Genomic DNA, 17,309 nt, shown 5'->3' with positions numbered 1-17,309 from the left:
CCTTTCATTGCTACCTTGTCAGTTTGTGGGCATTAAATAGAGCTAAATGGCTGCCGCAGCTTAATTAGGAAGGCATCCTCATGAAACCTCGGACGAAAAAGATGAAATATCTGTCTGTAAAAACATTTGAAGCATCTGTTATATGGCACAGAGTCCCTTTTCCTGACAATCATTTTTGTATGTACATGCCCATGAAGTAGTGCAGTGCTCTTTATACATCCACCTTTCAGAAGTGTTCCTTCATTCATCCAATAAATGCCAGCCTTGCCAGCCATGCCTACATCCTGTAAACAAATAAATTTAATCCGTACATATATTCACCTCACATCAAAAAGCATTGCATGCAATATCCTTGCTTTTGGGTTGCACACTGACATCTGGATTTTACTGCAGGTAATGGTTATTGAAGCTAATTTGACCCTTCTGGCTTTCTTTATCCAGGACAAGAAAGCCCATAACAGGAAGGAGAGATTGGCCACAAATGGCCCCCATTGAACATGACATCTCTAGCTTTCAATGAGGAAAAGCACTGCATATCCTGGGTAGGAGAACACATCAAGTATGTTAGAGATGTGAACATAGGAGGGTAGTACCAGCTGAGGGTTCATCATGACATTTTAAATCTCTACTTATTGCATCTTCCATAAATTGCTCCCCCCAAAAATTATGCAGTGAGTTGTGACCTGGAATGCACTGCCTGAAAGGGTAGTGGAAGCAGATTCAATAGTAACTTTCAAAAGGGAAGATATTTGTTATTCGTTCATGGGATGTGGGCATCGGTGGCAAGGCCAGCATTTATTGCCCATCCCTAATTGCCTCTGAGAAGGTGGTGGTGAGCCACCTTCTTGAATCACTGCAGTTCATGTGGTGAAGTTATTCCAACAGTGCTGTTAGGGAGGGAGTTTCAGGATTTTGACCCAGCAACGATGAGGGAACAGTGTAAGAGGTGGTTTGCAGAGGGTCAGCTTTCCCTTCTGACCTTATATGAGCGGTTTTGAATCGCTCCCACACCCTTGGTTCTAGACACTGGAATTATGAAGGGACTGTGACAGACTTGGACAGACAATTGGTTTCAAGGTAGGAAGCAGGTATGGCTTTATTGTGTTTAAAAAGAAGTAAAAGGCACACCTTTAATAACACACACAGACCAATACACACTGAGGGGTACAACACATTGAATAAATTGTCAAATTACAGCCTGTGGGGAAAAGAATACAGCTTAAACTCTAAATAGGGTAAAGAGGAGAATGCAGATACATTTACACAAGTTATCCCAGCCTCCCCCCTCCCAATTCCCCTAACTAACTAAGTTATAGCTCTGGGGGCTCAGGGGCTATGCTCACCAATCCCCTTTAGGCAGTTGCCGGTGAATCACGGTTTCGGGGTTCGCTGTACTTGGCCTTCGAGGCGAGCCGCACCCCGGACAGAGGAGAGGACTTCGGACTGCGTCGTCTTCCGTTGGGGTGCGCCCGTTGATGCGGTAAGTTGCGTTTCGGATGTATGGGGTAAGTACCCACTTTCTTTGGTTTTAGTTAGTCCTTTTAGGTAATTTCTCACCCGTTGGCCGTTCAGAAGTAGATTGTAGAGTGGTTGTCAATTTGGTTGCTGACAACCTTCTGTTTCGTGGGCCTCGTGCTCGGTCAGTTCCTGATCAGTTCTGGTAGTTTCCTTCACTATTCCATTTCTTCACTGTAGAGCAAGCAGGCTGCTTGTCTGTGTCTGTGTTCCAGTCTGTGCTCTGCTTCTCTCCTGTCTTCTGCTAGTTTCTGTGTTCTGCTTGTTTTGAGTTCTGCTAGTCTTTCCTTGTAAAACTGGGGGATAGATATATCCCAAAAAAAGGCTCCGTTATCTCCCATCAAATCTCTTGGGCTCGGTTTAAACTGCTCTGCCCATTGATTTTCAAATGTCTCCTTTGTCAGTAGTAACTCGATTAGGGTGTGAGAATGTGCTATCACTGGTTTTGCATTGTTTTTAGATTGTCCAGTTTTTCTGACCATGATTTCCATTGTGCTTGATTGGGTAATTCGATTATCTCTTAGGGGGTGAATAGTTTCCCCAGACAGTCTGGGATTCTTAATACACGAATTTTGCCCCACCTCCTGTATTTGGTAACTCCTTTTCACAGCCAAAATGTTGTAGAATCTTAAAATTGATATGCTCCTTCCCATAGATGTTTAGGGGATCTCAAGCTTCTGTAATTTAGGTCCATTTTGAATTCCCTTTCCTATGAGTCCAAACACCAGGGGGGGAGGGGGGTCTCCATGAATGCATCCCCTTTTATCCCCCGCAGGCTTCGTCTGCCCCTTTAAACTCATTTTAAAAGCCCGGAAAGGGATTCTTCTCCTTTGTAGGGGAAAGGTAGCTGGAATCTTTGCGAGATATTGGTAAATTCTACATTCCCCCCTGTGATACCATATCACTTATGGTATCATTCTTCGAGGTGAGCAAAGCTCCTGACTTCCAAGAGATAACCTTCCCCATAAATTAGCTAAACTAATACCCAAAATGCATTACACTTATGCAACATCACCATAGATGCACACTTTTCCCTTTACAGGTACAAACTTTTTACATTTACACCCTCCCAGCTTGGAGGGGGTTCAATCACTACAATTGCATTTCAGCACAGTTACATTTCATTTCAGTTACATTATATTCACCAGCATATAGGCAACGTACAACCACATTACAGAAGGAAAAAAACATAGATTAAAATTAAACAACATCAATTGGTCTCCTGAGGTTTGTCCATCACCCGGTAATGTCTGGATCCTGCCCTTGAGAACTGCTCTCAGGCTGGCTGACACACAAGACAAACGCAAAATAATCACCTGCACATTACTGCAACATTACCCTCAATTCTAAACTAAACCTTAAAATGTAAAATGGTGCAGTCAGCTGCCTTAAACTAAAATTAGAGCGATGTACAACCGGCACCCGTCTCCGGGTGGCCTGGTTAGTCCCTGTCAGGCCCATGCCTTGTGCGGCATGATAGCCGCCTGGATGCTCAGGTTTCCCCGCAGCTGGTGAGCTGGAGACCCTTGTCTCTGGGACAGCTCGATGCTACTGCTCCGTGAGACCCTCACCGCTGGAGGCGGCTGGCTGGTGGTCCCTACTCTGAGCAGCCTCTGTACTTCTCACCTTCAGCCTTTCCTGTCGGGCTGCCCTTCTCCTAGGGTAGAATCGCTGAGGCTCAGATGCCAGTGACCACGGTATCTTTGGCCATGGTGTACGGAGGGTCCTTCTCAGGGCTTGGGTTACTGGGGTTGCGTCCGAATCCCAAACGATGGATGGGATAGCCCCTCCAGTACTGCAATTCACCGCCCCTATAGGCACGGTTTCTGAGCCTGCCACATTCCCTGTGGGCCTTCCACCGTCGGGGGCGGCCAATGGAGGGTCCCTGTCCTGAGGACGGTTCACCCCTCCCGGCTGCCCTCTGTGCTTGGCTGACCCTGGGTTGTACAGCTTGCACTGGTTGATGTGGAACCACTTAGTACGGCGGGGCAGCTTTATGGCATAGACCATCGAGCTTGTCTTGTCCACAATGCTGTATGGCCCCATATATAATGCTTCAAAAACCCCGACCCGAGCATAGTTCCTCACCATGACCTGGTCCCCTATCTCCCATTCGTGGTGTTTGCTGGGTTCTAGCAGCAATCGGTTACTCTGATGCTGTCTGCCCATGTTACTAGCAGCCTGCCAGTGAATCTGTTTGAGGTGTTCAAACACATTCCTGACAAACCGGTCCCGGTTCACCTCTCTGAGCTGATCTTCTGTGAGCACCGGGGCTAGGACATGGGTGGGGGTCCACATGATCCGGCCAGTCATGAGCTCGTATGGGGAATACCCGGTGCTCTTTGACTGGCTGGCTCGGATCCCCATTAGGACCAATGGTAAAACCTCCACCCACTTTTGGGGTGAGTCTCCCGTTTCCTTCCGCAGCCTTTCTTTGATGGTGCGGTTTAAACGCTCCACAATACCCGATGACTGTGGATTGTGGGCAACGTGCCATTTCCCCTCAATGCTGAGCACCTTAAGGGTTGCCTGCATTACCTGCCCGGTGAAATGGCTCCCTTGGTCCGACTCCACATACTGTGGGAGTCCCCACCGGGAGAACACTTCCCTCACTAGAATCTTAGCGGTCCCTAGTGCGGTGGCTGTTCGGCAGGGGAAGGCTTCAACCCATTTTGAGAACATGTCCACCAGGACTAGGCAGTATTTGTAGCCTCCCTGGGCGGTGGGTAGGGGCCCGATGTAGTCAATTTGGATTGACTGCCATGATCCCTCTATCCTCCTGACGTACCTTCCTTTTCTGGGGGTCAGGGTTGTTCGCAGCACACACCAGGCAGTTTGCACAGAACTCGCGGACGTCCTCCCTGAGTCCCCGCCACCATCCTGCCTGTTCCACCCGTTGCCAGGTGGTCTCAGGCCCGGGGTGTCCCGCTCCTGGACCCTCATGGGCCAGTTTTAGGAATTCCCTCTGGTGCTGCTGTGGCACGACCCATTGTCCCTCTTTAAACAGCATGCCTTCCTTAATGATAATGGCTGCTGTGCCGTACGGTCCTTCTACTCTCTCTCCTCTAGCTAGCGCGTTCAGGACAGCTTTCAGGACTGGGTCCTGTGCCTGAACTGTTTTTAAGTCCGGGGCCAAAGCTATCCCTGTACTCTCTGCTGCCCTGTTCTTATTCTTGACCGCTGCGATGCGGCCGATGTCATAGGGGTCCAAGAACTTTCCCGTGCGGGCACCTTCTTTGGCCAGTTTGTCAGCCTGTTGGTTTCCCTCTGCACGGGGTTCGGTTTTTGAATGGGCCTTCACCTTATGTATGTAGACCTTTCCCTTTTCCCCCACCGCTGTTATGATTTTCTCCAGCAGGGGCTTGATTGCCAGGGGTCTCCCGTCAGCGGACGTGTATCCGCGACGGGACCAGATAGCCAGGTACTCCGTACATGAATTGCAGGTAAGCATACTATCCGAGTAAATCGTGTACGGGGTAGGGAATTCCTCAGGGTGGGTCACCACGTACATTACGGCGGACAGTTCAGCATGCTGGACGCTCATGGTGCTGGGGAGCTTGATTGCCAGGGCAATACCTGCCCTTGGGTCATAGACTCCGCACCCAGTGAGTCGTTCGCCAGCAGATACCGTGCTGGACCCGTCCACGTAGATGTCCCGGCCTGTAGGGTGTAACCCCGCCCGAAGGCCAATGTTCACCTTCCATACCCCTTCTATGGAGCACCTGTGGGCTTTCCCTGGATAGATTAGGTTGGCTGCGAGCCTTGGCTCGCGGGGGCCTTCTACTCTGAGGTCCATCTGGGAGAGGAGCAGAGTCCAGCGAGCAATTCGGGCACTGCTCACCGTCCCGTCCTTAATCCTCCCATCAAGGAGCATCTGAGTAGGTGTGTGGTGGGTTAGGAGTATTAGAGGAGACCCTCCCATGAAGATCAAGGATCTTTTCACTGCCCAATGTGTGGCTAGGAGGTGTCTCTCACAGTTGGTGTACCCCTTCTCCACATCTGTGAGGATCCTGGAGGAGTAAACCACCGGTCTCAGCTGACCGTGCCGCTCTTGAAGCAGCACTGAGCTCAAACTGTCCCCGCTGGCTGCCACCTCCAGGAAAAACTCCTTTCCTACATCTATCGCTCCTAAGGCTGGCGCGGTCTGCAAGTCCTTCTTGAGCTGATTAAATGCTGCCTCGCAACCCTCATCCCAGTCCCACTCTACCCCCTTGTGTAGGAGCCTGAGCAGAGGGGCTGCGGTGGCTGCATAATCCGCAATGAAGTCTCTGCAGTACCCGGTGAGCCCTAGAAAGAATCTTACCCCTGTCACTGTGTTGGGGGCTGGTAACTCCTGTACTGCCTCCCTTCTAGCCTTGTCTATGGCCCTTTCCCCAGCGCACACAGTCAGCCCCAGGAATTTGACTTCCTTCTGGCCGATCTGTGCCTTCTTGGGGTTTACTTTAAACCCTTCTTCTTTTAGCAGCTCCAGCAGCTCAGCCAGCAGTGGGCCATGCTCCTCCCCCTGATCGGTGAACAGGAGCAGGTCATCCACATACTGCACCAACTGCTGGGGTCTGCTAAAGCCCTTTAAACAGTTCGCCATACATTGGTGAAAAATGCTGGGACTATTGTGGAAGCCTTGGGGAAGGCAGTTCCACGTGTATTGTTGGCCTTAAAGGTAAAGGCGAACTTGTACAGGTCCTCCCTTTTTAAAGGAATGGACCAGAACCCATTTGAAATGTCCAGCACCGTGAAAGTGGTCGCAGATGCTGGAATACTCCCTATGAGATCCGCTACGGCTGCTACAGTGGGTGCACAGGCAGGGATATTCTTATTTAGTACTCGATAGTCCACGGTGGCCCTCTATGAGTTGTCCGGTTTCTTAACTGGCCACAGTGGAGAGTTCACATGGGTTGCTATCGGTCTTAACACCCCTTGCTCTACCAGTGATCCCAGCGCCGTTGTCAGGTCTGCCTCTGCCTCCCTGGGGAAGTTATATTGCTTTTGTGGTCGGGTTATGGAGTCCCCTTCTATACTAACTTCCACCCCCGTTACCTTGCCACAGTCATGTTTGTGGGTGGCAAATGCTGCAAGGTGTGCCCGTACATATGCCTGGTACTCCACTGGGGTATTACTGACCAGTAATTCCAAGTCGTAACCCTCCTTTGGCTTCACAGTACACAATGTTCCCTTGGCCCCTTTTTCTGGGATCACCGCCACCTCACCTTCCCTGTCAGTCACTATGGCTCCCCATAGACAGTGGTTCCTGAGATCCACTAGGAACTGGTGGCCAATGATAAAATCAGCCCCCAGGATCCCTTTTCCCTTCTGCTCCCATTTCATCAGGACACACTTCCATTTGGTTTTGAGTGTCCCTAACTGAATGGTGAGCGGGATGGAAAACGAACCAGTTTGCTCATTGCCTGTGAACCCCACTAGACTGTACGGGACCCCGTTCGATAGAGGTGAGGTAGCTGGGTTATCTGCATATACAAGGGTGCTGGAAGCACCAGTATCTAGCAGGTAGGTCCCTTTCACTTTCTCCACCTCCATCGTAATGCACGGTCTCTTCCAGGCATCGTACTCTAGGGAACACAGGTACACAGGCTACGCTGGCTCTAGTCATGCATCTGGGTGGGTTGGAGCAGAGGGTTTTACCATACCGGCTACTGCACCAGTTGCGATAGCTACTGCTCCCTGTCCGTTTATGAGTGTCTGTAGGGCGGCTACGAGTGTCTCATATGAGTCGGGTGTTCCTGCCCCCGCCTTACGGGCTGGGGCTGAAGTGGCCTTTCCCTTAGTCTCTTTCCATGGGTTCCTACAGTCCTTCCTCCAGTGCCCACTTTTCCCACACCCAAAACACTCGCCCCCTTTGTGGGGAGGGTTCCCACCTTCCTGATGCCTCTCTCTCTTGCCTTGGCTGGGTTTAATCTCATGGACCCTCCCTTTAGAGGAGGGCTCCTCTGTCCCTCTACCGTTCCGATAAGCCAGGGTCAGCTGTCTGACCACTGTCTCCTCGGTGGTTCTGAGATCTCTTGGATCGAACCAGACCTCGGCTTTTGCCTTTACTCCAGGTAGGCTGTTTGCCATCAGGCTGCGGAGCCAGTGAGCCAGCTCATTAGGGTTCAGGTGGGCCCGGTCAAGAACCCCACTACAGGCCCTTTCGTAAACCGGCCACAACCTGTCGGCGAAAGCCTGTGGAGTCTCCCCATAGAGCTGCACTGTTTTCTCCACTCGGGAGAAAGGACTCCCTTCATTCATACCCATGACATCTAGAACCTCCTCCTTAACCGTAGCGTATGTGTTTCGCCCCTTTCTGCTGTCTGCAGAGATGGAATGGCACAGCTTGGTGTCTAGCGAGAAGAGCAACAGCTTAGCCTGCTCCGAATCATCGCACCCGTTAATATCCCCTGTGTGTTCCACTTCCAGGAAGTGTACCGAGGGATCCCCCTGTTGGGTGAGCTTACTTAAGTGGCCAATCATCGCCCTCAGGTTTTGGGTGTCGTGGGGGACTATGAAGTTGCTTTCTAGGGGTCCTGCTGCCCCATTGGCATCAGGCGGGCCAAACTTCTGCTGCCGGATCGGGTGCATTGGCCTTGGTTCCGGCCCTTCTTGTATTGGCTCGCCCTCTTCCCCCTGCTGCCAAGCCGAGTTAAAACTCAGGGCTGTCGCTGTTGGTAGTTCGCAATCCTTACCTGCCCCGCACTCTGGCTGACACCCCTGCTGCTCCGGGCCATTCCTGGGAGCTACAGGCGGTGACTGAGGGGTTTCTCCTTGCCCAACCAGGTGTTCCTGGGCTAAAACCGGGTTTATCAGGCACACCATGCCTTTAGCCCGGGATAGAGCAAGGTTCAAGCTTTGGATCTGCTGCTGGCAGGGGCCGTGGTCTCCTGCCTCAAATTCCCTGGTACTGGCTACCTTATAGGCTACCTGAATGTTTCTCACCCTCTCCCCGTACTCTTTAACTTGCTTGGCGAGGCGGGAATTCTCTTCCCGCAATGCCAGTTCGCTATTCTTGGCTTCAATAATCTGACACTGTAAAAGGTCCAGTTGGGTTTTGTACCTTTCTTTAGTGAGCGCTCTACTTTCCTTTAACTGTCCCACCTCTGTCCACAGCCTTTCCCCGACTGTGGCCCTTGCGCTGGACCTCTCTTCTGCCTGTCTCAATACTCCCTTTAATTTCTCATTCTTCTCATCTAGAAGCCGGATCTGTTGCTGAAGGCAAATTAGCCAAATGGCCTTCTCTATCGACCTTTTATGGTCCTTGCTCTCGGTCCATTGAGCTGCAGCATCTTCTGGATGCTCAGCATACAATAGATCGAGTACCCACTCCTTAGCCACATTTACCCTCTTAAACACATGAGGAAATCCCCTCTTCCATTTTGCTTCGTTTCCTGAAATCAGTCTCTCTCTTATCACGTCCCTTGTACCAGTGTCCCATCTGGGTCGCCATTATGTAAGGGGTGGTTTGCAGAGGGTCAGCTTTTCCTTCTGACCTTATATGAGTGGTTCCGAATCGCTCCCACACCCTTGGTTCTAGACACTGGAATTATGAAGGGACTGTGACAGACTTGGACAGACAATTGGTTTCAAGGTAGGAAGCAGGTATGGCTTTATTGTGTTTAAAAAGAAGTAAAAGGCACACCTTCAACAACACACACAGACCAATACACACTGAAGGGTACAACACATTGAATAAATTGTCAAATTACAGCCTGTGGGGAAAAGAATACAGCTTAAACTCTAAATGGGGTAAAGAGGAGAATGCAGATACATTTACACAAGTTATCCCAGCCTCCCCCCTCCCAATTCCCCTAACTAATTAAGTTATAGCTCTGGGGGCTCAGGGGCTATGCTCACCAATCCCCTTTAGACAGTTGCCGGTGAATCACAGTTTCAGGGTTCGCTGTACTTGGCCTTCTAGGCGAGCCGCACCCCGGACAGAGGAGAGGACTTTGGACTGCGTCGTCTTCCGTTGGGGTGCGTCCATTGATGCGGTAAGTTGCGTTTCGGATGTATGGGATAAGTACCCACTTTCTTTGGTTTTAGTTAGTCCTTTTAGGTAATTTCTCACCCGTTGGCCGTTCAGAAGTAGATTGTAGAGTGGTTGTCAATTTGGTTGCTGACAACCTTCAGTTTCGTGGGCCTCGTGCTCGGTCAGTTCCTGATCAATTCTGGTAGTTTCCTTCACTATTCCATTTCTTCACTGTAGAGCAAGCAGGCTGCTTGTCTGTGTCTGTGTTCCAGTCTGTGCTCTGCTTCTCTCCTGTCTTCTGCTAGTTTCTGTGTTCTGCTCATTTTGAGTTCTGCTAGTCTTTCCTTGTAAAACTGGGGGATAGATATCCCAAAAAAAGGCTCCGTTATCTCCCATCAAATCTCTTGGGCTCGGTTTAAACTGCTCTGCCCATTGATTTTCAAATGTCTCCTTTGTCAGTAGTAACTCGATTAGGGTGTGAGAATGTGCTATCACTGGTTTTGCATTGTTTTTAGATTGTCCAGTTTTTCTGACCATGATTTCCATTGTGCTTGATTGGGTAATTCGATTATCTCTTAGGGGGTGAATAGTTCCCCAGACAGTTTGGGATCCTTAATACACAAATTTTGCCCCACCTCCTGTATTTGGTAACTCCTTTTCGCAGCCAAAATGTTGTAGAATCTTAAAATTGATATGCTCCTTCCCATAGATGTTTAGGGGATCTTAAGCTTCTGTAATTTAGGTCCATTTTGAATTCCCTTTCCTATGAGTCCAAACACTGGGGGGGGGGGGGGTCTCCATGAATGCAGCCCCTTTTATCCCCCGCAGGCTTCGTCTGCCCCTTTAAACTCATTTTAAAAGCCCAGAAAGGGATTCTTCTCCTCTGTAGGGAAAGGTACCTGGAATCTTTGCGAGATATTGGTAAATTCTACAACAGCGATATATTTACAAGTCAGGATGGTGTGTAACTTAAAGGGGAACTTGCAGGTAATGGTGTTCCCATGCGCTGCTGCCCTTGTCCTTCTAGGTGATAGAGGTCGCAGTTTTGAGAGGTGCTGCCAAGGAAGTCTTGGTGAGTTGCTGCAGTGCATCTTGTAGATGGTACACACTGCAGCCACGGTGCGCGAGTGGTGGAGGGAGTGAATATTTAAGATGGTGGATGAGGTGCTAATCAAGCGGGCTGCTTTGTCCTGGATGGTTTTGAGCTTCTTGATTGTTGTTGGATCCAGGCAAGTGGAGAGTATTCCATCACATTCTTGATTTGTGCCTTGTAGATGGTAGAAAGGCTTTGGGGAGTCAGGAGGTGAGACACTCTCCAGAGAATACCCAGCCTCTGACCTGCTCTTGTTGCCGCAGTATTTATGTGGCTGGTCCAGTTAAGTTTGTGGTCAGTGTTTACCTTCAGGATGTTGATGGTGGGGGATTCAATGATGGTAATGCGTTGAATATCAAGGGACGGTGGTTAGACTCTCACTGGTTGGAGATAGTCATTGCCTGGTACTTATGTGAGTGAATGTTACTTGCCACTTATCAGCCCAAGCCTGAATGTCGTCCAGGTGTTGCTGCATGCGGGCATAGACTACTTCATTATCTGAGGGGTTGTGAATGGTACTGAACACTGTGCAGTCATCAACGAACATCCCCACTTCTGACCTTATGATGGAGGGAAGGTCATTGATGAAGCAACTGAAGATGGTTGGGCCTAGGACACTGCCCTGAGGAACTCCTGCAGTGATGTCCTGGGGCTGAGATGATTGACCTTCAACCACCACAGCCATCTTCCTTTGTGCTTGGTATGAGTCCAGGCAGTAGAAAGTTTTCCCCCAGATTCTCATTGACTTCAATTTTTCTAGGGCTCTTTGATGCCACACTCGGTCAAATGCTGCCTTGATATCAAGGTCAGTCACTCTCACCTCACCTCTGGAATTGGATAAATACTTGAAAAGGAAAAAAAATACTGGGGAGTGGGATTAATTGATTAGGCTCTTTCAAAAATATGTCACAGGTATGATGGGCCGGATGGCCTCCTTCTGTGATTATCATTTCATGGTTCTAAGAAACCCTCCTGTCAAACCTTCTATTGAAAGTGATATTTGAGCACTGCCCCTCAGAAAATCCTTCTAACCTCTCTTCCTCTTCTCCTGTAGATGTGAAAACAAGACTAAAAAGCAAACATACCCACTCTCATTCACTCCTAAACACCAACTCAAAGGCTTCCACCTCCAGAGAGTGAACAAGAGAGGATTTCACTGGGTGAGTACCAAGCATGAATAAAAGGGCACATTTGATGGTGGTACATGATGAGGAAGATGTGGCTGGCACGGTTGGTGCAACATCAAGCATTGTTGCAGGCAGATGGAAGCTTGGGTGGAAGATTCCACCAGCAGCATGTGAAGCATATTGGAAGACCATTTAGCAGCTCTGCAAGTACAGCATGGGTTAGATACAGAGTAAAGCTCCCGATACACTGCCCCATCAAACACTCCCAGGACAGGTGCAGCTCCAGTGATATTTGCAGTGAAGACCCCTGCTTTATGTTTGGGTGCTCAGACTACTGCCATAGAGGCCTCAGGTGTCAGATTGGAGAGGGCCGCCTTTTGTGATCTGTATAGACTTGGTGACTGGTTGCAAACAGGCAGTGAACTTATTGGAACCATTAGGTTGGCTTTCCTCAGTGATCATGCAGAGCCAGTGCCCAGCACCAGTGGCATGGCTGGCATGCAGATGATGGTGCAGCCTCTCAGGTGGGCAGCAGATTCAAGGCCTTTCCACCAACCTATTACGATGCCTACACATAGAGCGTAAAGGAGGCAGGACCAGGTGACTTAAGAACATAAGAACATAAGAAATAGGAGCAGGATTGGCCATTTGGCCCCTTGAGTCTGCTCCGCCATTCAATAAGATCATGGCTGATCTGATCATAGACTCAGCTCCACTTCCCTGCCTGCTCCCCATAATTCTTTACTCCCTTTGCAATTTTTCTCCATTTAAATTATAATTTGATTTTCTATTATTTCTACCAAAGTGGATAACCTCACATTTTCCCACATTATACTCCATCTGCCAAATTTTTGCCCATTCACTTTGCCTGTCTATATCTCTTTGCAGATATTTTGTGTCCTCCTCACAATTTGTTTTCCCACCCATCTTTGTATCATCAGCAAACTTGGCTACATTACACTCAGTCCCTTCATCCAAGTTATTAATATAGATTGTAACTAGTTGAGGACCCAGCACCGATCCCTGCAGCACCCCACTAGTCACTGTTTGCCAACCGGAAAATGACCCATTTTTTCCGACTCTCTTTTTTGTTAGTTAGTCAATCCTCTATCCATGCTATTAAATTACCTCCAACCCCTATGACCTATGTAGCATCTCAAGAAGTGCCGTTTGTAAACCAAAGGTTTCCTAGGCAACACACCCTCTCTTATACTGCTATCCAATCACACTGATGTCAATGTCAACTATGGTGGATTCATTTGTATCTACCATTAGTTTCAGCTGATATCTCACAGAATGTCCTTGGAGGGAGCTAGATATAACTAGAACTTTACACAGCCACTTCATGATCACACTGATTAAAAAACCTACTGCTCGCACCTTGAGTACGGTGTCCAATCCTGGTTCTTGGGTCACAAGGGAAACGTTGAAATCCTCGTAGAACTCTATAGGGTCTGCTGGTGATGCAGTTTTTTATATGGGAATCCTTCAGGTAATTCCACTCTGACAAGAGCAGGAGGAGGAGGAGGAGGAGGAGAAGACAAGGAGCAACAGTAAGGAGGAAGGAACAGTCAAAGTTGCGGCTGCAAGCATAGCAGGCAGTAAGAGGCACGCTCACAGGAATCTTACCCTCCCAACAGTTTACAGGCCCAGCACAACATACTTGCAGTTTTATGAGGAGCAGTGCGCTTCTCTGGGGCGGCTGTCGCAGAGCTGTGTCACTTTTTGCAACAGGGCCTCTGACAAACTGCCACAGTTAGCACAGTATTGCCTGTTCCAGTCAAGGTCACTGCGGCCCTCAGCCATTATCATCTGACTCCTCCCAGGCTGCACAGGGCATCACTGAGTCTGCAGTTCATGCTTGCATTAAACAGATGACTGATGCCATTTTTGCCAGAGCAAATACTTTCATCACTTACCCCTCCTGGGCATCCAAAAGCAGCCAGATGGGGCTCCAGCATTTCCACAGATTGCTCAGCTTCTCCCAAGTCGAGGGCCTCATTAACTGCACCCACGTCACCCCACAGGCTCCTCAGACCTCCCCCTCCCCAGTGCTTTTGGGAATCACAGGGGCTTCCACTCCATTGATGTGCCACTGGTGCGTGATCACTAACAGCGCATCATTCAGGTCTGTGGCTGTTTTCCTGGCAGCTGCCACGACACCTTTATATTGCGTGACTTACCTACTGTGGCACTTCCCACAGTGAACGGCCTGCTGAAATGTTGAACATTAATGAAAACATTTTAATGTGACGGAGGCAATAAAACAATAGAATTATATAAGAAACAACTGGATGGTGTAATGGGAAGGGGATCGTTAGGTCTTTCTGGATGGGTGAACTAAGATGGACCAAATCGCCTTTCTCATCGATAACTAGCTTGTGATTCCTGCTAGGGAGTGCATGTACATGCATGTCGGATGAGGGGATAGGATCAGAATTGGTAGTGATGTCATTAGCCACCTGCCTATACACAGTGACTAGACTTGCGCATTAAATATAATCACTTGACTGCTGCTGCTAATGATATATGTGACAAAAATGAAACATCTGTCTTGTTTTAACTTATTAGAGGCTCAATTAATCCATTTAATAAAGGTTTTCAAAATGATGAGCGGTTTTGATAGAGCAGATAGAGAAAAAGTTTTCCTGCTGGTGAGCGGGTTAATAAGCAGAGGTTATAGATTTTAAATCATTGGCAAAAGATCTAGAGGGGCGATGAGGAAAATTTTATTCACTCAGGAAGCTGATTCCACAAATTATTTAAAAATGGAATTAGACAGGTACTTGAGGATGAGGAATTTACAGGGATACGGACAAAAAGCGGGAAGTGAGACTGAGCAAAACTGCTCTTTTAAAGACGCAGCACAGTCATGATGAGTCGAATGGTCTCCTTCTGTGCTGTAAGTTTCTATGATTCTGAACAGTGTTAAAAAAACAGAGCTACAGTCAGAATCTTGTCCCAAAATTTAACTCCAGACAAATATTGCAAGTTTCATCAGTCATCTACAAAGCTTGAGGGAGGGACCAAACTATTGTCGTACAGTACCTTTAATGTAGTGAAACATCCCAAGACGCTTCATAATAGCGCTATCAATTGAATTTTAGGCAGGTGACCGAAAGCCTGGTCAAAGAGGTAAGTTTTAAGGCATGCCTTAAAGGAGGAGAGAGAGGTGGAGAGGTAGAGAAGTTCAGGGAGGGAGTTCCAGAGCTTAGGGCCTAGCCCTAGGCAGTTGAAGAGGCAAACTGTGAGCAGGGGCAGACTGCGATTTGCTCAGTTATGTGTTTCACAGCCAATTATGCTCATATATAGTTGACAGTTATTGAAATTCAGGAAGTGCCAGTGGCTGTCTTCAAGATTATTTAAGAAACTGTGGTGGTTCAAATTGAAAAGTCAGCTTGGAACTTGCAATGGATGGAGCTCAAACCCAGTTCCCACAGTGATCAGCACTAGACAAAAAAGAAACAGTGTATGTCCTGTATAAAAGATATTTTGAAAACAAATATCTTAGCATTTAGATTCCAACCTTTTAATGTTTTCCTTTCAAGGAGATACAGAAGAATTTCTACAGTAAATTATAGATATATATTGTATATTACTGCTGTATATTTGCTTGGTCATCTTTTGCTAAATAATGAAATGCTTAAACATAAAACTAGGTCTGATGTTGCAATGAAAAACTGGGGAAATTGTATTTGGGAAACTCAAAAGTATGTCACACACATGTACGTATATAAGAAGATAACTTCATTCCTATATATTTGTTCCTAGAAATTGCTTATCATTGCTTATAACTAAAGAAACATTTTAGTAATCTGCACAGGAATTATGAATATAAGTTACAGCTTTGAAAATTTTCCATATACTGTAAAGAAGTTTGTTGGAATAGTGTTATTTTCATTGACAAAATTGATCAAACTAACAGCATTTGATATGTAAAAATTCACAATTCATTTTTAAAATGCATATAAATTCAAATTTGGTATAATAAACAGAAAAGCAGTAAAACTGAAGCTTTCAAGGAGGGTTGGTATCTATCAGCCATCCTGTAGAGACCTAGGTTTCAATACAAGTAACAGCTATTATGTATGTATCTCATTCCAGCTGACAAACAAGATTTATGCATTCATAAAATACAGCTGACAAAAGCTTGAAGCAACAGAAGTACTGGCATGAGTCACAAAGCTCCTTTTTAAATCCATGTGATAGCAATCACGACTGTGCTTATTGAGATTCTAGCATGATGAAGTACATCAGCACTTAGAGCTGCTAGCCTCTGTCTTACAGACTAAATTATTGTTTATTTTTAAGTCTATTTGTGCTGCCATTAGGTTGATTTAATACGCAAACATTAATTTACTCAGTTCTGGTGAATAAGAACTAATCTGTTGAGCGGACCTGATTTTTCCTCTTCACAATGCCTTGTCAGCATCAGTTTCCAGCATGTTAGGGGAAGGGAGAAATGAATGGAGTCCTATGTCCTCCGCATTAGGGCGTGACATGCATTTTCCCTGACGTAATAGACAGGGTCAAGAGCATAACATCCAGGTGCGACGGTAAAATGCTAGTTCCATGGAAATGATATAGAGGTAACCTTAAAATGTCTTCTGAGCCATTTTTCTCATCTTATGATGGGCGGGGGGAGGGGGTTGGGGTCTGATATTAAGGGTTCCCAAATAAAGAGGGTGTCAGATGTCACCTAGCAACACTTGACAACAGAAGATGTTTAAAAGAGCAGCTGAGCTAAATTAACATGAGTAGCAAAGGAATAGGGAACTATAGAGTAGTGGGGAGCAGTGTGCTTCACTGTGTTGGACCAGGGATTCAGAGGAATTACTGGAGGTGTGCCGCTCATGTCTTGCTTGTCACCGAGCTGTCACACAATAGATTTCCCCTTCGGGGTCCCATTGTAAAGTTTGCAACTTGGAGTAAAAGGAAAATGATGAACAAGATGCTCCTACTCACAGACACCTTACCAACAAAATTTATCAGCTGAATGCAATTGTTTGGACTTTATATACAATCAATGCCTTTCCAGATTCAGATTCACCATAGAGTCATAGGGCTGGATTTTACCAGCCTCATCAGGTCCATGGCGGGTGATGTCAGTGGCAGGCCCTGGACTCGCTGCTGGCTCCAATCGACTGTCCAAAATGATTTTCCCCTGATCGCGTGTTTTCCGGCCAATTGAAGGACGAGCGTCTGATGACGTCATTTGATGATGTGTCATCAGCCGATTTGCTTAAAGGGACCATGCGCTAATCGATTTTGACATTTGTGCTGTCAGTGTTCTAAAGCTTTGAGGTGCTGTAAACAATGACAAGCACTGCACAAAGGCTGTACTCAGGCTCTCCCATGACTCTCTCCATATGCATATGGAGGGAGTCAGAGCACAGAGGGAGGTTCTCTTCCCTTTCAATGGGAGTAAAAGACCACCCCAGAAGACCAATGCAGCCTGGTTGCACATTGCACATATACAGTAGACCATATACAGTAGACATCTCAAATCACTGGAGATATACCACCAACGATGCCTCCGCAAGATCCTGCAAATCTCCTGGGAGGACAGATGCACTAACATCAGTGTTCTCAATCAGGCCAACATCCCCAGCATCGA

The 17,309-nt window shown here is 47.5% G+C and overlaps 1 long non-coding RNA gene across 1 annotated transcript in view; it reads left to right on the top strand.

Annotated features, from left to right (window-relative positions):
- Positions 1 to 455: 455 nt before the first annotated feature.
- Positions 456 to 17,309, top strand: part of LOC139273225 (uncharacterized) — a 39,466-nt gene continuing 22,612 nt past the window's right edge. The window contains exons 1-2 of the long non-coding RNA XR_011595041.1: positions 456 to 542; positions 11,620 to 11,725. This is a non-coding gene — a long non-coding RNA (uncharacterized lncRNA). The remainder of the gene's footprint in view (positions 543 to 11,619; positions 11,726 to 17,309) is intronic.

The sequence above is a fragment of the Pristiophorus japonicus genome, chromosome 9 (assembly GCF_044704955.1).
Source record: "Pristiophorus japonicus isolate sPriJap1 chromosome 9, sPriJap1.hap1, whole genome shotgun sequence".
Lineage (NCBI taxonomy): Eukaryota > Metazoa > Chordata > Chondrichthyes > Pristiophoridae > Pristiophorus > Pristiophorus japonicus.
The sequence above is the reverse complement of the archived record's forward strand: the minus strand, read 5'-3'. Positions and strand labels throughout refer to the sequence as shown.